The sequence below is a fragment of the Nipponia nippon genome, unplaced genomic scaffold (genome assembly GCF_047370975.1).
Source record: "Nipponia nippon isolate SJK-2023a ecotype South Korea unplaced genomic scaffold, ASM4737097v1 scaffold_11, whole genome shotgun sequence".
NCBI lineage: Eukaryota > Metazoa > Chordata > Aves > Pelecaniformes > Threskiornithidae > Nipponia > Nipponia nippon.
In genome coordinates, this window is record NW_028262302.1 from 15,834,788 (window position 1) to 15,861,640 (window position 26,853).

Sequence of the window (26,853 nt, forward strand, 5' to 3'; positions counted from 1 at the left end):
ACTACTATAAGAAAAACTGAATTTTGCTGCCCCAAAGATGGAGCTTGGGGCTGCGCCTGCCATGGGAAAGAAAGGGATAAGCAGAGAGGATGTGCGAGAAGGTGTTGCATGGTGAGAGAATGAGCCCTGGGGAACCCGGCTTGCTGGTTTTGCTTCTGCAGGAGGAATAGGATTCAGGGCTGACCTTTGGGAAGGAGTCACACCACCTTATTTCCTTAGTGAGAGAAGCCACAACAGACAGCCCACAGGGAGTTTATGCAGGCTGCCATAATTTTGAGCAACTCAGCCAATCAGCCTCTAAGAAATACAACAATATCATTGCATTCCCTCTTTCTTAATGAGAGCTTCTGTGCTGAACTTATATGAAAAGCACAGCATGGGATGTAGGCTGAGGAATGGGAGATGTTCCTGTGCTGTTCTCCACCATCTCACTGTGGTATTCATGTTCAAGTCTGTAACAGAAGAACTTGATCTAAGGGGTGACGGTAAGAGACAAAAACATTCAACCAGGCTTTTACAAAGACAATATGTAATTTTTTTTTTTTTAATTGTATATCAACTACACAAGTTGAGGCTTAGAAAATAGGGCTGATATGTTATTTTTTGTAAATCCTAGCAGTCCCTTTGAAAGTACCTTTGAAGGTTAATTGATCATAAGCTTGTGAATAACATGTATGTTTCATGAAAGGTTGCTTAATGACTGTAAACAAGCACAGGATCTCCTAAACCTATCCAAGTGGTAGTAACTGATCTAAGTATATAAAATACTATAATAACCAGCATGAGTGCCAAATTCTTAAAGCAAACTTCTTTTGCAATCATACAGTGTTTTTGATATTCATTTTTGCTGGGGAACTGAAACTTCAGTTGTTATCTAGATTATGTAAATTCAGTTTTGCACTGGAAATTTCATTTTATGTTTAAGATGTATGATATGAAAGAAATAATAGAGTATTTAAAATTTCCCCTTGAAAAGCCATTCAAAGAGGAGTCACAATTAAATATTACTGTCAGTTAAAGGTGGTAGGAATTTTTTCATCTTTGCTGAGACAGGATTTTTTTTCCCAGAGCCCAGAATACTTGAGTGCCTTGTCTTCTATAGGGGTGAAGTCCTTGATTTTCTTACCATGATATATTTTGATATGGCACCTGCTGCTATTCTTGGTAGACTTATTCATAATCTAGTTTTACACACAGATCTAATAACAGGCACATTGACAAATTTTTTTCTTAGTTCTGTTTCATTGTCTACTCTTATCATTTCATATCTTAAGCTGATAGGGCATGAAATTGTCTACCAGTTTGCTTGTGCAGTGCCTGGTAGACCTGAATTCAAGTGGGATCTCTCAGTATTATGTCCATCACAATTAATTGTTCATGTTGCATCAGCAGGAACAACTCTTCTGAATTTGTGCAGAACTTTCAAACACTCTCATTTTATGCAGCCCTTTCAGTCATAGACTGGCTACCTTACGTTTTGCTAATTGTGCAGAGGTGTTGCATATCTTTATCTGTGATGCCTTTTTCAGCTCTGCCTGTATTATCTGTTCATTTCATTTACCTCCTTTTCTCTACCCTTCTATTCTGCTCTGCATGTCCATTTACCCCCTTCTCAAGAAAATACTTCACAACTTTTTGTGGTATATTCCAGAAAGTCCCTGCTGACAGCTTTTGGCTTTTGTGCTTATTTCACTGGACAAAATCCTGACTGGGTTTAGTGAAGTTGCTTGTGGTATAGATTAGGACAGAATTGGTTTGTTAAGTATGTAAAGTCTCCAAAAATCACTGCAGGATAAGGAAAGGAGTGGTTAAAAAGGAGGTCTTCCGGGTCTCTTGAAAAATTTCCAGCAGGTTATTTCCAGTTCAGATCAGAAATACTTCAATGACGTCTCCCCTGGTACCTTGATATTTCCAAATACTGTCTCATTTAGAAACCAGAGTGGCAAAGATACTTGTAAATGAGAGCGGGGCTGATAAAGAAAAGAATCGTTATGACATTTCAGATCCTCAGGAAATGATGGCTGCTCAGTGTGTGTGGAAGGATGAGCTTAGAGTTAAAAAGCACAGTTTGTAATCATAGCCTGTGATTCTATTCTACCTGCACCACAAATTTATTGTAAATCACTTAATTTCTCCCAGTCTCAGTGCCTGTAGCAATACAACTTCTTTACCTTGCAAAGGAAATTATGAGGCACCACTTTGTTTCTCTCACAAAGCAGTATAGTATCCATTTGTTGAGAATCAGTTTGGGATTCATGGACTGAAGGTACTTTTTTTTTCTCCTTTTTTTCCCCTTCCCATGCAGAATATTTGCACTCCTGACCCCTCTTTCATCCACCTCATGTTCTAGTCACTTGTCTTAATATAAACAATCTCTGAGTTGGCAATGTTTCATGCAGGGCCACTGCAATTAATATTCTGTCCTGTCATTTAAGTCCAGCCCTGTGTTCCTAATGTCAAGCTGGCTTTGTTTAATATGACCAGCAAGGTAGCATATGTTTCTGAGTTGAGTCCCACTGCCATTTCTGGAGGTATCTCCCATTAATCAAGAAAGCTACTTTGTCATAGTGCAGCTAATGTTATCACCAAACTTTAAGTACAAAGGTGGAATAATAATGACTCCTGTTTCACTAAATGGAGTTAACACAGCTGAATAGCTTCCGTGATGGTTTATTATATTAGTCTTTCAGAACATTGACTGATTTGTTTTTATTACTCAGAAAGCTTTTGTCGTATGAAAATTACTTAGGACCACAGGTCAATGTTTTTCATGTCACATCTCCATAAGAAGTACATTGCTTCATTATACTTTGTATTCTGCCACTGCAAACTGTATGTCACTTAAACTTATTTGTCATGATACCACTGCCAGGCTGCCATTAAATTGTTAAAGGATATTCAGGAAATGTTGTTGCAGTAACCTTTAGAGGAAGACACATGGAAATGGACTATATCTGTTAATTAAATTTTCGATATGCAAACCTTCCGAAGTGTAAGGCTTGGTATGGATGACTACACGTGAGCAGAATATTTAGAGTGATGACGATCATGTTTTTTCTGTGAGACAACAGACACCAAGTTTGAATTACCTATCTATCCATTTAAACCAGGAGACCAAAATGTTGAAGAACAAAAACAAAGTCTATAGAAAGACCACAATATACGTCTCGCTTCTCTCCATCCACACCGGTCTCCAAAAATAAAGTGGCCTGTGATGCCTGCCTGTCTTGATAATGTCTAAAAATTGCAGCTCACAGAAAATGAAGAGACAGCATAAGGGATACATAGGAAAGTAAAACACGTTGATCATTTGAGAACCCATGGCAGAAGCTCCTGAGGTGTTTCAAGTTAAGCTGAACCAGGGACCCCAGGTCTTGGACACGACACCCTCCCCTTTGGAGAAGGAGCCATCAGAGAAGAGATCACTAGCTCTGCGCTAACAAGCTGTGATGGTTCCCAGACATGTTCTGGGAGTCAAAAATTGGACTGCAGGCAGATAAACTGAAGCTGGGAAGGATTAAGCTTTCCTGCTTCAGAAACTCTGATCTCTAGCAAGATCAGTTCGTTAAGGGATATTTAGAATATTAATTGTTTATACTTCAGGGATGCTCAGAATTTCTGAAGCTAGAGTTCTTAATGCTGATCCCAGACTAATACAAATACTTGAAGATGGCAAAATGCAGCACTGCTGAAGAAAGAGGCTCGCTGCTTTTTTGTTTGCTAAGTTTTAATCTGCACTGGTTGCCTGACATAGTTTGGTGTGGGGCTGCACTAATTCTTGTGGCAGCATAAAGTAACATAGGAACACGCTGGTTTTTTGGAGGTGGCAGAAGGGAGGAGCTGTGTGTAGCAAAGCAGGTTTGGAGATACAGTGGGAGCAGTAGTCCCAACAGGTAGGTGCTGACAGCATGGAATGGGGATAAAGGTAGAGTTGGTTGAAGCAGGACATGTACTGATTGCTCAGGCAGGTATGCTTAAGTGAAAACATACATGGATAAGTGTAATATATGTGAAAAGCATAGTGATAGACAACAGAAGGGAAATCCCCAGGCTAGGGAAGACAGAATTTTTTGCCCTGAAAGGAATGATGTTGTCCATGAAACCTGGCAGAAAAACGCAATTCAGGTAGGTTTGACCTACCTGACCCTGCTGTATGTTAGGTAAGAGCTGCAGTATAGTCTGAACAGCCTAAAAAATGGCTAGGGGCCAATTGAATACAAGCTTTTTTCCTGTGGACATCAGGTAACTAGAGGAAATAGAATGTTTGTGGTAAATGCAGGCAAAAAACTGATGGCTACATTAAGATTTTTGTACTTTCCCAAGCATTAGATTAGCAGGAGATTTCATAGGTAGCACTGTGAATTCTTATTATGTGCACGTGGCTAGGAAGCTATGCTCATAGCATCTCTCCAAGCATTAGCCTGTTTTTGTTCTTTTGGGTTATTGCCTGGCATAAACAGTATAAAACAGGTTGCAGGAGCTCTATAATCAAGCTCAAAATATTCATAGAATGCAGCTGTGGCATAACATGTTTGAGAGGAAAAACTGTTGGGAGACCAGAAATATAGGATGCCAATATAATTATTGTTTCCATGCTCATTGGTGTCTCACTAGGTTAAAACTGAAGCAGAGGCATTAGAAAGAACTGCAGTGTATCTTTCATGCAAGTTTGCTTCTCACTACAGTGTATTTCAGTATCCAAATTTACATTTCTGGAAAGGTTCTTCCTACTGAATTTTCTGTTTTCGTTACAGTTATTCTTTTTCATTATTGCTTATAAGTTTAGGGCTAACCAGTAATTCTTAAAATTTCTTGCTTTTGTGAAACCAGTTTGCTCTATGAAGCACAGGCCTAGACGTGGACATCCACAAGTTCTGCTTGAATTTTGGGGTAGCAGGAAACCCCTAACCTGTTTAAGAATTTGCAGTTTTCACATGGGTTGAGTGAAATAAAATGTATTGTAGCATAGACAGAGAAGAAGAGAAATTTCTTTAAGGAATATTCCAATGCAGTTCACTAACCATTAAGTATTGTTCTGCTTTCATGAGCTTAAATCTCTGCTGGCATGAATCTTTAATATCCTGCAGTGCAAGTTGTAATACTTGGATAACTAATAGAGTTAGACCAGTTTTTCATTAGGCCTAAGAAACTTTGGAATTGCTCATAATCTTTGAGCAATTGAGTCTCCATTTTGTGGTGTTGAAAACTTTTTACGTTTTAATAAACAAGTATTCTTGAGCATATTCCTGAACTTGATTTTAGTCATCATTGGGTAAAAAAAAAAAAAAAGTACTTTGAAATGTATTTTTGAGACCAGCAGCTTGCAGGTCTATTTTCTGTGTAGTAGTAAATGTTGTTTCTGCACCCTTTTTATCTGTGGCTCTTAATATGAGTTTATTAGAATAGGAATTAGAACTAATGTCATTAAGTAAGATGAGGAGACAATGACAGAGAAATAAAGGGGTATTGTGGAAGTTGCAGAGGCAGTTATAACAAAACGCAGGTCAAAACTCTTCTACATATATAATCAAGTGCCAAATTCAGCAACTGTTTATGGAAATTATGTATACTGAAATTATGGCATGTTTAACTGGAGTAGGACAAAACAAAATTGTTAAACATTTTATTCATTTAAAAAACTTACTTGAGGCTATCCTGAAACTAATCACATTTTTAGGCCAAAATGGGCTGAAAAAATATGCATTTATTTTTCTTAGAAATTTAGGTTGGTACCACTCTCCTTTCTGATTGATGGCTGTGTGGTTGGGTTGGCCTCTGAGATGTCTTGGGGCCCAAGTTAAGTGTCTCCTCTGCCCAAAAGAGCTTTGAACCCCTACCATCTGTGCAGCCCCACTGCCAGGGCATGCTGGGGGACCCAGATTCCCATGCTGATGTGATTCTAGTCTGCCCAACAGCAGATATTGAGGACCTCCCAGTGGCTGTCCACTATCCAGGAAGGGCCTCAGCCACCTGCAGTCCAAACCTGTCCTGCCAAATGCTTTTCATTCTTGTCATGTTTACCAAGTTACACGCACCATCTGTACTATAGCAATTGTTTTAATATTTTAATGCACAAGGAAGGTAACCCAGCTGCAACAAGGTAAATCACCTTTAACAGTGAGGTAAATCACCATTAAGAATAAGGCAAATCACCTTAGATCAAATTATTCTGTATTATTCTGAAGATGTTGGGGGTAATAGTCCATACACGTGCAGTAACCGAAGAATAGTTGCACTACAGTAACTTCATGCCTCACTGCTTGTGTTTAGGCTCTTACCTTCTGGGGACAATGAGGCAGTCAGAGGTGTTTCTCTCCTGAGTTAATAGAGGTTGGCTTTTTATCTCAAATGTGCCATGGAGCTAAAAGATTGCTCTAAGGCAGCAGAGTAGGAGGTATACTAGATGAGGAACAGAAACTTGTTTCTGTGTGACTCCTTAGCTTGCACCCAGGACCTTTGAGCAGCACCCAAGACTGTACTTAGACTTATGTTTTCAGGTTTGTAACATGGGCCTGGGATGCAGGAGGCAAAAGCTGGAGATGGTGAAACGTGTGGTGGGAGGTATGAGGACATGGAGAGCTGGATCCTAGTAGAATGTGTTAGTTATGTGCAACTGGAGAATGAAGGAAGCAGAATAATTTAGAGACACAGATGAGAGGACGGCATGTGGAATGGAAGTACAAATACAATTCTTCTTTACAACTAATTGTGATAAGTCATTCCTGGGCCCTTTTCTACAGGGCTGCTACTTGCCCAGTAGGTTCCCATGCTGTACTGTGACATGGGGCTATTCCTCCCCAGGGACAGAACTTTGCACTATTCCTTGGTGAACATCATGAGGTTTCTGCTGTCCTAATCCTTGAGTTTATTAAGATCACTGTGTGTTGAATTGTGGCTTGGCATCTGTTGTAGCCACCATTCCCCTCAAATGGACATTATGTTAGCCTTTTTTCTAGTCATCAGGGACCTCCTCTGATTGTTGCAGTTTTTCACAGGTGATAGGTAATAGCCTCACAGTCATGTTGGTCACCTCTGTGGGCATCCATACCAGCCCCTTAGATTTTGAGTATGTCCAGCCTGCAAGCAGTTCCTGGCCTATTGCTCCCCTGCTGCTGGTTGCCGCTCTTTGCAGACTATATTATACGCAGAGGTCCAGGAGCAGGCTTTGCCTGTGAAGACAAAGGCAAAAAAGGCATTCAGCCTTTCCAGTACTGTTCACTACTAGTTCTTCTTCTCCACCCATCAGCACACCCATGTTTTTGCTGAACTTCCTTTTTGCAGGCTCAGGGACTTGTAGAATCCCTCCTTGTGTTAGCCTCCATAATTTGAGCTTCAGGTGGCTTTGGCTTTCCTGATTTTGCCCCAAACCATGCAGTTGTACTCCTGTTTCATTGCCTCTTCTTGCTTCCATTCTTTGTACACTCACTTTTTGAATTTTAGTCAGCAGCAAGCTTCTGCCTAAGCCAGCTGACACTTCTCTTTTTACCTGTTTCCGAGATTGTGAACTGTTTTTCCTGTTAAAAATATCTTAAAAATAGCATCTTCTCTAGTCTGTTTCTCAGAAATGGAGGGATTGGAAAAGAGAAAACAGTCTGAAAGAGAAAACATCAGTATAAACAATCTCTTTGACAAAATCATAATCAAATGCAAAAGTTATTAGGAGAAACTGTAAGGCTACAGTCTTTAGCAAAAAAATATTTTACTGCTATTGATAAACCGAAATATTTTTTCTTGGTCAATGTTTGTTCTTTATTAATCTCTTCTCTCCCCACTATCCATAGGGAAAGAGCACCGTGTAACCAGACAGCTATAAACCTTCAGCTGCAGACCGCTGACAGGAGTCTATAGACCAACAGCTTGGGAAAACTCTGCTTTAACCCTCTAAATGATTCAACATTTGTGTAAGTCAGAAACATTCTGGTATTATGTAGCTAAATAATTTTATAGCCATGTTCATTGTAATGCTAAGAGGTTCAGACACTGTATGAACTGTTTAATGATGCAAATTGTCTCTCTAATAATTAGGTAATAAAAATGGAAAGTCTATGTGAGCTATAAATATGTCCTTAAAATGTGCATGAAAGGCTGTGTGCTGTTTACAGTCTGTTAAAGAAATACTTGCCACAGTGACACATGACTGTCTTATATAGGTGTGGTGGTGGTTACAAGGTTTGGGATTTTTTTTTTTTTTATGAAACTGGCTTAAAATGATATTTCTAAACAACTAAGGTCCCATTATATTGGTATTTAAACCAAGGCTCAGCTATTCTTGTTTAATAATCCAAAAGACATGTAGAAAACACTGCGTTGACAAACACTCAGAAAATGTTATATTGTCCTGGCCAACCTGAGTGTTTCAGGCAAAGACTGTATTTGGACTTTTACTTCCTCAGCCGCTCTGTCCTTTTTTACTTTAGAATGAGAGATATTATTTAAATGCTAAAGTACTACAAGGGGGAAACAATTTGACTAATATAGATTGAAGTGTCTTATGAATGGAAACTGAAACAAGCTATAGAGAAATCACTTAAGTCACTGCTGAGATGTATCCATCTCTGGTAATGCGTAAAAGCTAATTAACAGTGCAGTGAACTGGAGGCAATTCAGAGGGAAACATTATTAGATGAGGAAGTACAAAAGAAAGTGATATGTCTTTCAGCTTACTGACTGAGGGTAGGTGAGTATCAACAAATGTCCATAAGTGACCTTGACAGCAAGGAGGAAGATTCTGTCTGGAGATGTTCCTTGGGGTGCTGTGTCTGTGGGAGTAATAGGATAAAAGAACAGGCGATCAGGTTGTGATGTAAAAGACTAAGGCCCTTTCCATGCTAGTGTCTGGCAGCTATTGAGGTTGCGTCTATATAGCCCCTAAATGCAGATAAGAAAACATTTTTACTGATTGAGCACAGTCTGGTATATGCCCAGCTATTGTAAATTGTGGTTTTCTATTGTATGTGTAGCATCTGTAAGTAGACAACAGCAAAAGCCTCTGAATACTGAATCCCAAGCTTGGATATATTTCAAGGCGAAATAGAAAAGACATTGTTTCGTGCATTTAAAGCTCAGCTAGAAACTGCTGCTCAGAGCATTTTGAGAACAGTCCTGCTCTCACAAGAAGGTGGACTTAATACCCTTAATACATCTTTTTAGACTGTATTTCTTGTTACAGGATGATAGAGTTTCCTAGTGCCAGCCCTGGCTGAACAGGCTCAAAAAAGTTACTCACCTCGTACATCTATTTGCCTAGACCTTGCTGTTTTCATTCTGGGTTTTGCTTTGTAGGGACACTAGTGCATAGGACGCTTTGTGGAAAATAAGTGCTCAATCTGTGCCTGCTCCTGATTGTTGAGTTTTCCTCTCCTGAATTTTCTTACCATTATCTAGATAGGTTTGGGATATGGAGTTGGTGAGCAGTAACAGGCTACTACTGATGTGATCAAAGACAACTAAAATGCAAGACAAGCCTCAAGTCTCCCTTGATGGCATGTCTTTTGCTGTCAATTTATTCCCTCCTAGATTTTTCAGCATTTCCCCTTGTAGGTTTTCTATGCATGTTATATGTGTTCTTACATCGCTGTCAGAATTATTGGACTTTACTGCTTTAGCCCTATTTCTTCTACTCAAATGATAAAATGAAATGGATCTGTCTGCATCTTTATCCAGGTTAAGAACAATTAATGTTCTAACAAATTATTTCCTTTTCATCCATGATCAGTTACTTCCAGGAGTTCTCTTTCTCTCTTGATATCCAGAATGACGGGTTAATATTGCTGCATCTTATTTTGAGTGGTATTGGTGAAACTCAGTAATTAGTCAACATATCAAACTGTGCTGGTGTTTAAAAAAAATGTAAAGATATGAGCTCACTCTTTTCTTGTTTGAACTAAATGCTTGCTGTATGCCTTATTGACTAACCAGTCATTTGAAGAGTTCACATAAAACTCATTGACACCCATCAGAAATCCAAGAACAAAAAAATACCCCACAAATCTTTTTAGAGTATTTTCATGAACAGCTTTTCATCAGTTCCTGTTTTGATGAGTGCCTGAGCTCTGCAGATTAAGGTCCAGCAGAATTCATGAGAAAGTGAGCTCTGTAGCAACTGGAAGCAAAGCTGTAGTTGATGAATACTTTCACTTAGCCATTGCTCTAGTCTGTGTGAGCTGGCAGTCAGTTGGCAAAAGGAGCCAGAACTATTTAATTGAAAATGTTTCTGTTCATATGAGTGAGGGTATAGATCTTCTAGTTACACTGGAATAAAAATGAAAGAAGAGTGAGAGACAGGAAGATGTACGAAAGCAGCAATTTGAGTTATTGTCACAAGGAAGCATTATACATGGCACCACATAATGCATGAGTTAATCATCACAAAATTCTTTGGAAATGAAATAAGAAAGTACAGAACATGACAAGAATGATATTCAAATGCAATAAAATCTTATTTGAAAGTTGTTTACATTTTAAAAAGTAGATCTGTAAATTAAGAGTAGATGAAACTGGTTTGTGAGAATTCAAAGAACTTGGCAGAATTCACCCATCCAGTGAAATTAATTTCAGGCTGTTTTTAAGGGTTGGTATATTTTTGCCCATAAGGTGTTTATTGATTGCAGCAGGCTCCTCCTTGCTGGAGACTACTTGAGTTCTGTGAGTCACGCTTTAAGAAAGCAGTGCTGGCAAACCAGGCTCTTGCATAGTGAATGAGCTTAAGTATCTTTGCACCTTACATGGTTGCTTCACAGGCGTAATTTAGAGAAGTGCTGGCAATGCATAGTGGCTGCACTGTTACTTGGACTCTGCAGCAGCATGACAGATTATCACCAAACCTATGACACCCAAGCTGGACCCTCCCAGCAATTTTCCCCATTGCTTCTGACAAGAGTATCTTCCCTTTGCCAAGTCTGGCTGTTTTACTTAGTAGAAAGTGGCCAAATGGGGCTCCCCATGGGAGTTCCTATCCTGGTGCTAATCTAGAAGTAACCAGGAAAGAGAGAAACAGGAGGAAAGACAGGATCAATAAAGTAAATGAGATGAGGAAGAAGAACATGAAAGCAACAGAGATAAACCAATTAAAACAAAAAAAAGGACCAGGGGTAAATCCTCTCCCTGGGCCAGATGCGGCCCTGGAGCCTCACCAGTGCAGTCCTAACACTGATGGATAACCTGGTGGAGCTAAGGCATTCCCTGAACCATGACATTTGTATACAGGACATTTCTGCAGCATGATGATGTCTTCTAAAAAGCAGTTGTGTGATGTGTGCTATCCAACCTTCCCTGGAAAATTGGGACCTTAATGTTGATATGGGTCACGATGTGGTTATGGATACTGAGTGCTAAGAGTTACATATACCCCTGAAATTAATTTGACTGCTGTGTACCAAAATCTAATTTATTTTCTTATCATCTCCCAACCATTAAATTGCTAGAGCTGAGCTGTATAAATGCTTTAAAGAAAGGCAGCTCCTAGTCACTAAGGAATATTGCAGAAAATTTGCCTCCCAAGCATGGTTATATAATGCCTACTTATTTTAATTAGACTTTTGCTCTCAAAGTCCCACTTTACCTAAGTGGCATGATCACTGAAACACAGTAGAGATCTGTGATAGCAAATGCAATCTATTTGCTTCTTTCAACAGTGACTTCACCTTTAGTATTATGTCTCTCAGGCATGTGAGCCCCCAGCAGCTACTTGCAGTGTTGTCTATTATTAGTGCTTACTCAGAATGGGTCTTGTTCTCTGCTATCAGAAGTGCAAGAAATGTCTGTGTAAGCATTGCATAGCTTTAATTCTCCTGCAGAAGAGTGGTCCTCCGGGAGGAAAGTCAAGTAAACAGGAGCCTAAACTGTACTCCAGGTAGCTGAAAACCAGGAACAGGACCAAACCCCATTATTCACAAGATGATGCTGATGTTAGTCTTTTCTCAGTAAGAAACACCAAGCAGAGGCAATTTTTTTGAAGTAAGTAAATTCCAACTAATTAAAGGTTTCCCTGCCTTCCAGTCTTACTTGAGAACTATTTCTGTATTAAAATCTTTGGCAAGCATGAGAAAGGTGTTGTGGTTATATCCATTAACTCCTCTACCCCTGCAGCCAACTGCCTCTTCTTCCCACATTTTCTGTGACGTGTCCTGTTGCAGAACATGGAGACCTATTTGGGCAGGCACTGAATACAATTTCAGTGTACAAACCAAAAAAGAAAGCCAAATTGTACATTTGTCATATCATAAAAGGATGATTTGTGTATATAGGTGGCAACAATCCCCTTCTATTTTTTGGTCCAGCATTCTTGCACTTCTAACTGAGCAGACCAAACAATTTGTTTCCCTGTAATTGTGTTAAGCCTACAGGCGTCTGAAATTCCTGATAATTGTGCTGTGCTTTGTTGTGATGATGAATTACTGCGTATGTTTCTGCCATGCTCATTAGTCTTACTTTGCAGTCCTCACTCTGCATGTGCACTGAGATAAATTGGACATTGACCCTAAAAGGCAGTGTCCTCATGAACCATATTGTTTTAAAGTCACCTTTTTTTATTGTGCTTTTTGACATCAGCTGCTCTTTGAATTCTGAAAACAGGAAACATCATAGTTTTTTCTCTCACTGTCTGATTTAGAGACTGAATACTTTATAGAACATGTCATCCCTTAGTCAAAAAGCAGGAATTAATTCCAAGAAGAAATGACTTACAAAAACAATAAAACAATCCTACATATAGACATTGAGAACTGTTTCGGAAAAGAGAGAAAACAGTCTTGGAGCTAAAAGGAAGTGTGGGCTCTGCCTGGAGAGAAGAGATATAGCTGATAAAAATTCAGGAGTACATAGATTGGTAGGGGAATTTGAACAAAGCTGTTTAAGAAAAGAGAATGAACAAGGTAATAATCAAATTATACAACCCATAGCAAGCATTTGTAGTAGTTTATTTTACTGAGTGTATTGTTTACTTCTCAGAGCAGTCACTGCAGTAAAGCAGGAAAAGTAATGCAGTCGAGCATCTGCTGCATGTCGTCTTTCTCTCGGTGGACACCACAGTTTTTGCCAGACATGACACATACACACAAGAGGCATATTGGGAAGAAGCTCAAAGGCCTTACTCAGTCATTTAGCAGTATCTAATCTAATAGAATAGCCAGCCGCCTAATGGATAAGTTACATTGGAAACTAGGCCTGTGTAAACCTGCATCCATAATCACATTTATTATGGTCAATTCCTACAAAAATGCTGCAGTGGAGAAGTTAAGATGAGACTAAATTCACGGAGATCACATGGGTAATAAGATTGTCTGAACTTTTTTAGGGAAACTGGTTTAGGGAACTGATTTTTACAGAACAGTAGGCTATTGGCAAAATATGTTTTGCTTGGATTCTCTTGATGAAAGGCAACATCTCTTTTTTGTCAAATGTAGACTGCCAAAGATGAAGTTGTGTTTCTATGTAGATACAATGCCTCAGTGCATCATGAGTCTTTTGTTGTCTGACATCTCAATTTACCAAAATTGTGGTGATTTTGCAGTAAGGGGGTCAGCATCAAAATGTCTGAATACATCTAAATGATCAAAGGTTACTACTGATGCTATCCATGCTCCAAGATACTGCAGCACAGGCCAGCTCCAGCTTGGAGTGTAGCCAAGTTTGCCAGCTACTGAGCCTGCACAAAGAAGCTGATAGGTGTGAACTTTTAGCTCAAATACTATCCTATGATAATGCGTCTAGATGGCTTGCAAACCTGAGGTGATATGAAATGTGGAGTGAGTTATCTCATGACCATCTAAATCTGTCCATATAACTATGCCTTAAAAGGACCTTTAAGCCCCAAGATCACACTTCTGTAACCCTTTTGGAAGTGATTACTGGTGCTTTCTGCTTGGTTGGTTCAGAAGACAGTGTATGCAATACATCCTTGTACTTTTGAGGAACATATATGAATGAGCTTGTGCTGTGCTTTTCTCCTGTTAGTCTCCTCTTGAATTATAGGAGGGAAACCAAAATTAGCCACTTCTTATGAGTGTTGCATGCACCGTGGCTGTAACGTGGCTTTCCAGATATAGATCCTGTTCAAGTTCCTAAATTCCAGAGATTCAGATGGCAACTAAGATACCTTAATTTGTTATGCCTACATGTAGTTGTCTGTTTGTGGGCTAAAGGCTTGCCTCAGTTGCCCACACACAGGAACTGCTGCCATTTCAGATGCCCTAGAGTATGCAAGACACCCTGGCGGGTCTGGGAGACCTATGGCCAGTAGGAGGACAGGCAGGTTATGCTGTCTCATCTCAAATGGTGCTGCCTCCCTCTGTGTGGGCAATGGATTGAGCCCTCGGTACCAAAGCCCTTATTAGAGTCGATTAAAGATCAAGCTTGGAGTCACTGGAGCTGAGCGAGTGATTCAGCTCAGCACCTGCTGGTTCCCTAGGTTAGGGTGAACTGAATCATGATCTGTGTTGCATTGGATAGATTTCTGCTGAGTACAGCAGGCAGATGAACAACTGATGCATGTGTGTGTGCCTACATGTAGATAACTGTGTTTAGATAGCCTAAACACAAAATATTTCAAATGGTCAAGATTTAATATTTAGAATTTGAAAGGATAATTGCAGAAGCTTTCTTTCAGTATTAATACAGAGCAATCAGAGTACCTATAAAGTTTAAAGGTCTCATGGGGAAGTATCTGTCCTATTGAAGGTTATCACTGGAAACAGAGGTATTTACCTTGTATTCAAAAATTAACATATAAGGCAGACCAACTAACAAATGACCTGTCAGGCAGGTTCCCAAAGGAAAACAGAGTCTATTACTTTAAAATAAGATGTTTTTAAAATGCTAGAAGACACACTAATGATCAGTTGAATATTGGCAGAAGCTGAATAGGAACTAGATAGTGTAACCACTGTTTTTGACTGCTCTGATCCCAGTAGCTTCGTGGGGCATGATTTCCCATTCCTCATTAATGAAGAGCTAACAGAGAAAAGGTGCGCCATTTCTTTCAGTAATAGATTTTTCAGGGAGTAAAGGGCTGAGCTTTATGTGCTGTTTCTGTGCTACAGGGCTGGCCTTGTTGCACTGAAGACAGAGGTGCAGTAGCATTCACATGTGCAAAATTTAATTACTCTGATTTATCAAGCAATTATTTTTCCTACTAGTTTTATTTAACTGTGGGAGATCTCATGCTTTCTTTGAACGTAATGAGTGCATTTGCTCCAGGAGGCAATTTGCCATTCACAGATGAATTCTCTTTAATAGTGACTTTGCCTTTATTTTTCATTTTCAAATGAAATTACATTCTTAATTTGTTAGTAAATTTGAGTAGTAAATTTATTAGTATATGAGAACAGTGAATTCTTTATTGCATGATGACACAGCTTCTGCAGGAAAGTGATTCCCATCCAAATCTTCCTTTCAGACAATAATGTTAAGCCATGCTGGTGGAAGATGGAAATTTTGAGTTTGAGCCAGCAGGCTGGAGAAGGTCTTGTGTTCAGAGTTTCTATTTCCTGCATGAAAGCACATAACTTCTAATCTATAACATAAATCACAATCACCACTTCCATTTTTCAGCCGTTTAAATGAATTAAGTAGTCCTCTCTTTCCAAAATAGTTGGTATAAATGCCAACATCCAAGAGACAGTTTGAGTCTGTAAGTATCTGTCTTCCACGAGCTTTTAGTGCACAGTTTCAGCGAGGGGACAGCATGCCATCTTGTTGCTATTACCTGTGATTATCACAGTGCTTGCTATATTTACTGATGATTCTTACTCGCATTCAGAAGCATCCCTAACTCTTCCTGGCATTATAAGAAGAGCTTGTGCTATGTCTGTTGTTTCTTCTGAGGGATCAGATAAATCAAAGGAGGTGATTCTTGTTCTGAAAAAATGGGCTCGATGGGGAAGTGGGTTAGTTAGGCTGTCCTGCTTCCACTGTCCTGGGGATAAAGACAAGCCTTCTTTGAGAGCCTTTAAAAAGAACCATTACTGATGAACCTTCAGTCACCGGATTATTGGGTTTATATCAGTCACAAGATGTGACTTGCATATGGCAAAACTCCAGATTTCGGTGCTGAGGGTCTAGAACTTGACAGCATCCCTCACTGGGCTGTGGAAGCTCATTCCTTCTGGTTTTGCCTCCGTTCCCTCTTTCTATGCACACTGAATGTTTTCCAGTATTTTGTCCATTTTACTTTTAAGCATATTCCATTGCGAACTTCTGTTTTTGTCATTTGTAGTTTCTTATTATCTATTCTAAAATATTGTGCTAAATTGGTCTTTATAACTTCCAATTCATGTGGAGCATCTTGTCATGTTCCCCTTTTTACCAAGCCTTCTTATACTTTTTTGCATCACTGCTTAGCACATACATATAGGGTAGCATCTTACAAAGCCTGTAACTTGCCTTTCACCAGATCCATTTCCCACACTCTTGACAGCAGAAAACAGCCTAATTTCCATTAGAAAAACCATCCAGTTGGAATGAAAATAATTAGGATGCAGTGGGAAAAAATATCCATGTGGATCACAACAGGAGAGGAAACGCTCTTCACACGTTTTTTTTGCTTTCATTCTTGAATGCTTCAGAGTTTTTGCTTGATTGATCTGTAATAGATGCAGTTAATGTAGTTGCAATCTAGGATTCACAGGATCTCACAAAGTCACAGGAGGCCAAGGTTAGAAAGGGCCTCTGGAGACTCTGCAGTCCAAACTCCTGCTCAAAGCAGAGTCAATTACAGCAAGTTGCTCAGGGTTTTGAATATTTTCAAGGATGGAGGCTCCATAACATCTCTGGGAAATGTCTTGCAGTATTGGACCACTGTCAGAGTAAAAGAGTTTTCTTCTGAAGTTTAAATGGAATTTCTTGTGTTTCAGTTTGAGACCATTGCTTCTTGTCCTTTCAGAGCCTTGTGTATAGCGCTGCAGTACAATATTTTCAAAGAAAAATTCAGTAGTATCTTTGATAGTACACTGAGTGAATATTTGAGTTAATCCATTTGTAGTTTCCCAACTGTTAGGGCCAGAAGAAACCATTAGAACCATGTAGTCTAACCTCCTTCAGAAGAAAAACCGTAAAGTCAGTGTCAGTAATTTCTGCATAAAGCCAAATAATCATCTGTTGCAAGACAGTATATTTCATAGGAAGGGCTCATATCTTCAAATGCAACTAGAAGTGATTGAGAATCTAGTACATCCATTGGTGATTTGTTCTAGTAGTTATTTGCCTTTATCCAAAAATATAGAGAAAATGAATTTACACATTCACAGAAAATAAAGCAAGAAGGACTCAGGATGCCACCCCCCTTACCTGGAGCTGTATCATTTTTGCCTAAGCCTTTTTTGATAGGTGTTTGCCTAACTTTTTCCTTGATAAACCTCAATAATGGAGACTCAGCTGTTTTTGTGGACAATTCTATTTGTTCAAAAGTTTTTCTAGTGCCTGGCTTTAAATTTACCTTGTTGGTATTTAAGTGTGAAATTGCTTGCTTTGTCCCTAGTGGTCATGGAGAATTGCTTAGTCTCTTCCTTACTGCTACCCTTTGTATATCTGAAAACTGTTAAATCTCTTTTCAGATTTCTCTCCTTTAGATTAAATGACCCCTTCAACCTTTCTTGAACAATGTTTTCTTGAATTCTGTCATTCTTACTGCTCTCCTAACTTCTTCCAGATGGCCTAGACTATTCCTGAGGAGCAGTGCTTGTATCTGAAAACGCACTCCAGTGAATGCTGCACCAGCTCTCGCAGCCAGCCTTTTATTTAGGCAGCATGTTTGCCTTTGGCAATGTTATTGGCATGCGCTCAGATCTGATCCGCTTTAATCCTCAGACCTTTTACAGCCGTGCAGATCTGTCATTCCCTATCCTCTATTTGTTTAGTGTAATATAAGTGTATAACTTTACATTTTTTTTTTCCCCCCCAATATGAATTCTGGTTTTGGAGGAGAGTTCTCTAACCTGTCAAGATTATTTAGAGTTTTAGTCCTAGGCCTTTCAGTGCCTGAAACTTCTCCTATTTTGATATGATCTCCATGTTTAATAAATATATTCTATCTATAACGTCATGCAAGTTATTTATGAAAATAAAGTATAATAGCAGATTCTGCAGAATTTTATTTAAAATATCCTTTCCTTTTGAATGGAATAGCCCAACATAGTTATTGATACAGCTTCCAGCTCTGAAAGTCATTAAGCTGTATATTTGCTGAAACCAGGACAGCCTACCACAGGAAAGTTAAGTATATACGTACCGTATTTTTTCATGTTCTTCCCTGACACCTGCTAGTGGAAGAGAAAGGATACTTAGCTCAGTGAAATTTAATTTTGATTTATTATGGTTATTTTTGTCTACTTATTTTCCACTGTTACATCTTAACAATTTTGATCATTTTTGCATACAAAGAATTGGATTCATTTAGTATGATTTGATATTGAAAGGTCCGTGTTGGCAGTCACCTATGTCTTTGCTCTCTTTTATGTGCTTGTGAATGATTTGTTTGACTATTTGTTCCAGGATTTTTCTGGAACTGAAATTAAACTGAGTGGTTTTCTCTCCTCTTTCCTGTCTTTACTCTCTTTTCATTTTTTAAAAAAATAGATGTAGGAGTGGCCTTTTCCCAGTTTTGTGGAGCCTTGCTTTTCAAAAGGTAGTAATTTATCAGCCCTGGGATAAAGAGCTGGCTGAAGGAAAATACCCACAGAGAATTTTCAATGAGCCTGTCTTATCTTAAAACCTCTCATTTACCCATTTTCCAATCTGTTTGTCACTGTTTTGGTTTTATTACTCATGTCTCTCTCTCTCCTGCTAATTTTGTTAGCTGTAAAATCATAGTTGACATTTTTAGTGAAGACAGAAGCAAAGATGTCATTAACACTGTGACCTTCTCAAGATTCCTGTCGAGGAATAGACCAATATTTTTCTTAATCTACCACTAATAATGTAAATATGGAGTATTTTCTCCTATATTTTATTGTCTCACAAGTTATGTTTTGCCTTTCTGATTTTATCCCTAGACTGTTGATACTCTAGTTCAGGACATTTTGCACTTATGAGTTGTCCTCTTTTTTTGTGGTTTGGTTTTTTTTTTTTTTTTGCTTTTAACAACACTACCAGCTCTCCCCAATTCCTTTTCCCCTTTTTACTGACATTATGTAAAAATCTAGCACTTCCACCTCCCAGTGTTTATTGCACTCTGCTGTTCTAAGCTCCATGATTTATGATGTTTGTGTTCTCCTTTCTAACTGTCTGAGGACGGTTAGTCCTGTCATCTATTTCATGGTCACTCTCTGACAAGTTAGTTTGCGTCTGCACATTCTCAACCAGTTCTTCCAGGCTGGCCAGAAAGACAGCCAGAAGACCTTTTCCTTTACTTGCTTTCTTCATCTTTTATAGAAACAAAATGTCACCAGAGCATTTCAAGACTTTGCTGCCAATATGTTCCTGCTACCTTCCTTTCCTAGTGGTTGTCTGGATGATAAAAGAGTTCCACCACAAACCTGTCCTGTGCTCTTCATGTTTTTCCTGGTTGCCCAGAAAATGCCTCATCCTCTTGGACTTTGTGACCAGACCCAAAACATGACAGCATCCTTTTACCTTCAGCATTTTAGCAGGTCTTTATTCTTCCATCTCCTGGGATTCAGAAGAATATAGGTATACCCTCGATATACAGAGAAACATGTTTTTTGCTTTACTTTTCAGTGAGAGCAGAACAAGATACATAGACTTATGTCTGCTAAAAAATTAAATTGGGCAGTATTGCAGCATTCAAACCCTGATACCTTCTGAGTCAAATTATCCGTTGGTATAATTCCGATGATTTCAATATGATTTCTCCAGCAGAGAATGGCATATATTTTCCCCTTGAAATGGAGCAAGAAATATCCAAGTCTTTCCTTAAAATCTGAAGTTTTAAGATTTCAAGTTTTCAAGTTAAGTTTTGATTTGAATTTAAGAACTCACAAAACATTTGTGACATCTTTTCTGACCCGTGTAATTATTACTTTAAATGTTATATCCAGGATAGTTCATAGACCATAAATAGTAGTATTTCAGAGAAAAAAAAACTTCTAAGATTATGAAAGCAAAGACAAAACCCAGAACAAAGAGAATCACTTATCAGATTTTGTGCATACTACATTAAAAGGCAATGAGGATTTCCCTTTTACATGATTAATTCTGATTTTAATAACTAGGTTCTTCTGCACAACTGCAGTCAATTTTTTCATCACTAATGTAGGAGTTAGAAAAAAAATGTTCCTTCTAAAGATGAATGGAGAAAAAAAAATGATAATATTATTGACTTCCTTAAACCTATTTCATATGATGGATTTATCAAATGGAAAATGTATAGAAATTCCTTAGCCTGTGACAGGAAATACAAATCATGTGAACGGAAAGGAAGTTGCACTGAAATAAAGACATTTCAGAAGATAATGAGTTCACTACAAAAGGGTCTTCTGTTAAGTACTTCCTATAATTCTGTTTTCACTGGAGCACCTGACAAGAGACAGGGAAAAATGCATGTGGATACATCACTTTTTTGTTCGCTAGCAGCTGAAGGCAAACTAAGTGCAGTGAGGGTTGGAAGGACAGAAAATTCTGTGTTCAACCTGGAGTTACTGTTTTCCAGCTGGTACAAAACCAAAACAAAACAAGAAAAACCTACATAACTGAATTACTGATACTTTAGTTCGTAGTTAACTTGTTTAGCTCAGGGGGAAGATTATCCAGCCAGAGTGACTGGAGGCATTATACCTACAAAGATCAATTGAATGTGTCTTCTGGATCTCAAATGTGATCAGGAAAGGCCTACTAAGTTGTGTGAAGGTGAGTTTAGTTCTATATTACCTCTATACTGTTTCAAATAAATTTTCTTGAAAAGAGGGCCTGGTGCCTAGGGAGAAATTGTTAGGGCTGAGAGTGACCTGTTGACTGGTAGTCTCAGGAATCATTGTTTTATCAGAAAAGAATGACCTGGGAAATAGCGCTTACCATGGCTTTGAAAAAGGTATTCACGCTCAGTGCAGGTGTCTGGGCTTGTGGGTTTGCACATTGCATACACAACACAACGTCATGGGATTGTGAGAAGTAGTATAGAGGAAGATTCTTTTTTTAAATTCATTGAGCTGATCTCAAAGATATTTCCCACCAAATCCAAACAGAGTTTAACTTTAGTAATGATGGTAGGCCTGAACACACAATCATTTGTATTCCCTTATTCCATACGGCAATTGCTAAATGTATCTTCTTGCTGTTAAAAGAGAAAGAATACATTTGTTTTCTTGTAAAAGCCTGGTTTGTTTTTTGGTTTTGTTTTTTTTTTTTATGGAATTTGGGTCTATAATAGGAAGAAAAAGAGACAGGCAAAAAATTCTGGCAATGTTTTGCTTAGAATTGGTTTTTTTATTCTTCTACTCTGAGATACTCCCAACACCAAAGAATGAAAAAATAGGGGAACACTCTCAAAGGTCAGACAACCGAAGCAAACTTTCCAATGCCTGCAAAAGCATCACCTCAGACAGACAGAAGTGGCTTTCAAATAGGTATTCACCTTTTTCTGTGGAAGTAATTGGTTCATGTTGTTTAAAACCCATCTTAACAGGATGAAAATGGTAAGTCTCACTTGCATTCACAGATGTTGATCTCAAAAAGCATGTTCACAGAGCAGCAGATACCAAAACTGAAAACATCTTTGGAAATTTCATCATAGAACATTTGAATGCAGCCCTACTCTGTGTTTAATCTTTGTCCCTGTTCTTTTTACCTAAAGCACATCTTCTGCCTCATGTGCACTGAAAATCAAATTCAGGACTTACATAACTGGCTACAAGAGGAATGAGTGGCTGCCTTAAGGGGTCATCTCCTGTTCTGCTACTTCACAATAAATCTGAATTAATTCCTATTTCAGTGAAAGTGGTCACTAGAGAGAAATATAACAGAATTTCATCCCTAGTTTTTAACATTGAAACTGGAAAACTAAAAGTCAATTCCCAGATGAGACAGAAAAATATCCCAAAAGTGCTTTTGGTGTACCTGCCCTACTTTATAATAATTTGCAAGTTTTTAGATTTCCTTAACTTAAGCAACTAATATTTCTTCTCCTTTTTTTTATCCTTTTTTTTTTTTTTTTTTTTATGCAAAAGCCCAGATACATTCATTTTTGAGGGCATGGGAAATATCAGACTTGAGGAGAAAATATGATGTATTGGTTATAACTTTCTCCAGCATAAGCCAATGAAACAGCTAAAATGAAATTTGCTTGTTGCTTTATTCTTTATAACATGTCCTTCTGGTGGAAAACCATGCAGCTTTCAAATTTTTGATGAGCAAAGCATCTGTGTTGTGTGTTGAGTTGGACTATGCATAATATGGGCTCTAAGATTGTTAGATGGATAGAAGGGATTCTTTTTTTGAAGAGTTTTTGTTTTTTTTTTTTTTTTTGCTTAGGAAAGCCATACCAGCATTTTTAACTTTTCATACCTTTTCTTACTTCTTATCTAACAGGTATTCTCTCATGATTTATTAAGAAGTATAGAACATGTATTTTTCTTAAAACTGTAGAGAAATCAAGTAGTGTAACAATGAGACATTGTATAACAAGATAGAGAAATATTTATGCAGATTCTTGTGGAATTTTTATGTGTTTGCTGCATATAAATTAGCCTTATAACTTCACTGAGGAGAGACAGCAATAAATAAGTTCTGAGAGCAGAAGAAGTTGAAGTTTTAAATATCTTGCTGAAGGAAAAAGCTGAAAGAACTGGTAACAAAAGAAAAAGGGGGAAAAATCTCTTTTCTTAGTTTTAGTTATGAATACCACTGTAGTTTATGATATATACATACTTGAAAGTGTAAAGATTGTGAGATGAACAGCATTCTAAGAAATGGGCACATTAGAAAAAACCTTTCTGTAAATTCAATATGACTGGGGGCTCTCTTCTTGTTCTGGATTTCATTGCAAAAGTTTTGTGGAATTCCACTAAATAATTTATTAAGCAAATTTTGCATCAAAGTATAAATGAGAACAGAATTTGCCTTATTTTATTCAGCTTGAAACAGTTTAAATCAGAAATATAACTCTTTGTAATGATCACCCAGGCAAAGCTATTGTATTTTATGAGAATCGGTTGGGAGAAGTTTGTACAGTAGGTGTGTAGAAAGAGAAATACAATCTAATAGATGAAATATATTGCAGAACTAGGTAATCGTTCCTGGTATGTATGCATACTTGTTAAATTATTCCACAGTCTATGAAACAAAATATATTTTTGTGAAAATATTGCTAGTTGGTTCTCTTCATCTTCATGAGCGTGTGTATAATATATTACATTTAAAAAAAAAGTGTTAGAAGAACATTAAAGTTGCAAAGAAAAAAAACAGAAACTTGAATATTGAAGATTAATGAAAGAACATGCATTATCACCTAGTATGCTACAGTTCCTGATAACCTCAAAGAGGACTGTTTAGTGTGCAACTTACTGCGTATCATATTAGGGTTGCATTTAGGGCTAATGTTTCCTAGTAAATGCCACCTTCCTCATAGAGTATAACTCCTCTAAAATATAATCATTTTCCCATTTAAACAAAAAAAGCACGTCTCCAGTTCTCCCTCCCTCCCCAAACCCCCAAATCACCTGCACATATTAGAAGCTATAATTTATTAAATACCTGGAATTTCAAAATGCATAGACAAACTTTATTCTCTTCCCTGTAGTTTATCTGTGAAAATATTACATGGTCTTTATTTCATGCTGAGTTTCACGTGTGCTTTTAAGATCATAAGGAGATGTTATATTGAGGAAATAGTATATGAAAATGGTATTCAAAACTGCATATGCCCATGGCTGTATTAAGATCGTATATGCAATTATAGTACTGTCACTGACTGACTTTTGGGATCTTAATCTTCCATTTTAAGACTATTTTATGGCAGCTGTTTGATAGAATAAGTACTCGATATATCATTTGAAATACTTCACAGAGAATAATGTTATTATCTAAAACTAACTGTGGACAAAAATGTACACAGTTAGAAGGAAATAAGCCTATGCAGACCAAAAGAATCTTAATGGCTTTGTCTTCACAGGAGATGATATTTTCTTCACAGAATGTAATGATCTTTTTCATCCAGTATTAAGTATTATAAGACAGAGGAAAACTCACAAGTGAAATGTGGAAATATGTTGCTTTTTAAAAAGGTGTAGCTTTAAAAAATATATCTTCTAGGCTAAAGTCATTGAGTGTTTATGGAACTGTTTGAGATTTCCAACAGGTCTAGGCATGTGTCTGCAAATCAAATCTATTAAAATTGATTTAGTGTGACACTCCTTGTGCACCAAGAAAGATGGCCAACCCCCTCTTCATTGACAATAAGCCTCACCCTGTTCAAGCTACCAGAATGGAGCTGACTGAGGCAAGGGTCCTGCTCAGAAGCGGTCACTGCCCAGGGGCTGCTGCTGGAGAGAGGCAGGCAATGTTCTGCTATGAAATTGCTGTGGGACAGCAGACCTGGATGGTGCTCTCTGGTGGCTTTCCTGAGTGAAGTTTTTCCAAAACCTTCAGCCATAATACTCATAGAACCTTGGTCCTAATGTTTCCCATAAATTTCAGGCTTGTAATGGCCTTAAAGATAATTCAGGGGCTCTACTTGCATTTTTAAGCAGCTGAAAGTATCTAGCCTCTGACCATTGTCCTTCTCTAAATAATTCAGGTTTACATTAATCAACTAAAAACATATTCTCCATTAGATCTGCTGTGTTAAAAACAAAGAAACAGGTCTTTTCTTTCCTCATGCTAAGAATTTACAATCAGACTCTAACAAGATAGCTTAAAGAAGAAATTATTTTTCATTATTTGTAGGAGAAAAATCAATAAAAAGGAATAAGAAATTGCCAATCGTGAAGTTAGATACAGAGTGTAGAAAAATACTGTGTTAGCACAAGAAGTCATTTCTTTAACATAAGATGGCAAATAGAAAAGCTTGAGCTTTTACGACTCCTTTGAAGCAGGTTGCTAAAACACTTCGTGAAATTTAACTATTTAGGAGTGTTTGGAATTCAAAACAACTCTTGGTTAAAATGTTCATGTTACTGAAGGCTGCCCAGCAACAGGAGCTTGAGAGAGAGAGTGGAGAAAAATACATTACTCAGTTGAATCTGTAGAAATTATTTGATGTAGTTAGAAGGCAATTTCCTGAGTTGGATTTTGTCCAAGGTTCTGCAGTTGCCACCTGAAGCTTATGGAAAAAGCCACAGGATCTTTCATGAGCACAAGTTATTGTGACCTTTGCTTTAATGCCTCAGGACAGAAGATCAAGGATAGTTTCTCTTGACAAAGTGCTGGTACGGTACAGGTATGGGTAACAACGCTATTTATTTATTCCTTGCCTGTCTTAAGTTTCTGTATTTTGTTGTTCTTGGACAAACAAAAGAGAGATTCTTAAAAAAATAGAACTATACAAGAAATCTGGCACACTAAAGTCAAGCAGTGTTACTCTTCAGTGGGGATTGTTAGTTAAGGAATGCAGAGCTAAGATTGCAAAACGCTATTTTGTAATGTGAATGATACTAGCATTTACAAAATTGAAATTTTGCTTCCTAATGACTTCGTAAAATGGTGGGGCTTTTTGATATTCAGTAGGGTAAATCTGCAAAGCTTTATGCCAGAACCCAGTGTAATCTGCTTTCAAGGATAAGGATAAAAATACAAACTAAAGACCAAACAGCAGAAGATTCTGTAGGAATAAGAAAGACCAAAACATGTGAATGGCAGTCTAGAAGTGGACTGAAAAGCAAAAGCTTTCTTATGAATAAAAATTATTTGACTTCAGACGGTGTTTTCCATCTGTGTCTTGCAAAGAATTTTACTGACTATAATGAAAGCATTTCAATGTCTTTTTGTGGGAAGTATGCATTAAGTCTGTTTTGCATATGGGTAATGATGATACTAGCTCTTGGTCTTCAAATACTGCTCTAAACTGTTCCCTTCAAAAGCTGCAAGTTGAAATGAAATTGAGCTGTCATAATGAAAAATAAAAAGGTTTTTGGACTGACATCCTTTTAACCTTTCCAGATTATTTTCTATATGACAGTCACAGGAGTGTGCTTACACAGTGAGACTGTTCTTTGTGTCTGGTTAAGCCATGTTAATTAGAAACAGGCCTACAGACTCATTGCGATATTATATTCCTCTTTATATGTAGCTTGACTGATATATGATGGTTCTGTTGAGTTAATGAGTCATGTGAGATGCAAACATACTTTCTTTTTTGTTCAAATGGAGTTTAAAAAATGTTGCTGCACGTACTGTTCAAAGTGCTCAGGAAAGGACTGTGTTCACAGGCTCTCTGTATTGCGAATGTTGTCATGAATGGATGACTGGGCTGAATCTTTCATACGTGATCTTTTTTTCAGAAACCCCAAAATCTTTCCCATGCAATGCACGTATCAAAACAGCAACTGATACAAAATATCTGCAGTTTCATTTATCTGTGGTTTATCAAGCTTACAGACTAGCATACAGTGAGAATGATTATAATGCAATCATAATATTTAAGCAGTCTTTTCTTGAAAGTATGAAATTAGAGAAAAATTGAAAAGAAAGAACAAAATCTGTCACATCTGTTCAAGACACATACACTAATAAAAGCCTGTTCCTACAGCTATGCTTAAGAGAAAGGTAGATGCTTCTGGCAAGCAGGCAAAACTGGGTCAAAGTCAAAGGTTGACTAGATGACCTCCTGAGGTCCCTTCCAACCTGAATTATCTTATAAGCCTATGTTTTTTAAAACACTCTTTTTGTCCTGCACTTCGTTGCCTTTACGTCCAGGGTTGTGATCCCTTTGGGATTCTAGTTGGGCAGAACTAACACTCACTAGGCCTT

At 37.9% G+C, this 26,853-nt stretch overlaps 1 protein-coding gene across 1 annotated transcript in view; it reads left to right on the forward strand.

Annotated features, from left to right (window-relative positions):
- Positions 1-26,853, forward strand: part of TUNAR (transmembrane neural differentiation associated intracellular calcium regulator) — a 164,228-nt gene that overhangs the window by 89,962 nt on the left and 47,413 nt on the right. Inside the window, exon 2 of the mRNA XM_087747640.1 lies at positions 7,782-7,901. The gene's annotated coding sequence lies outside the window, so the exon portion shown is untranslated. The remainder of the gene's footprint in view (positions 1-7,781; positions 7,902-26,853) is intronic.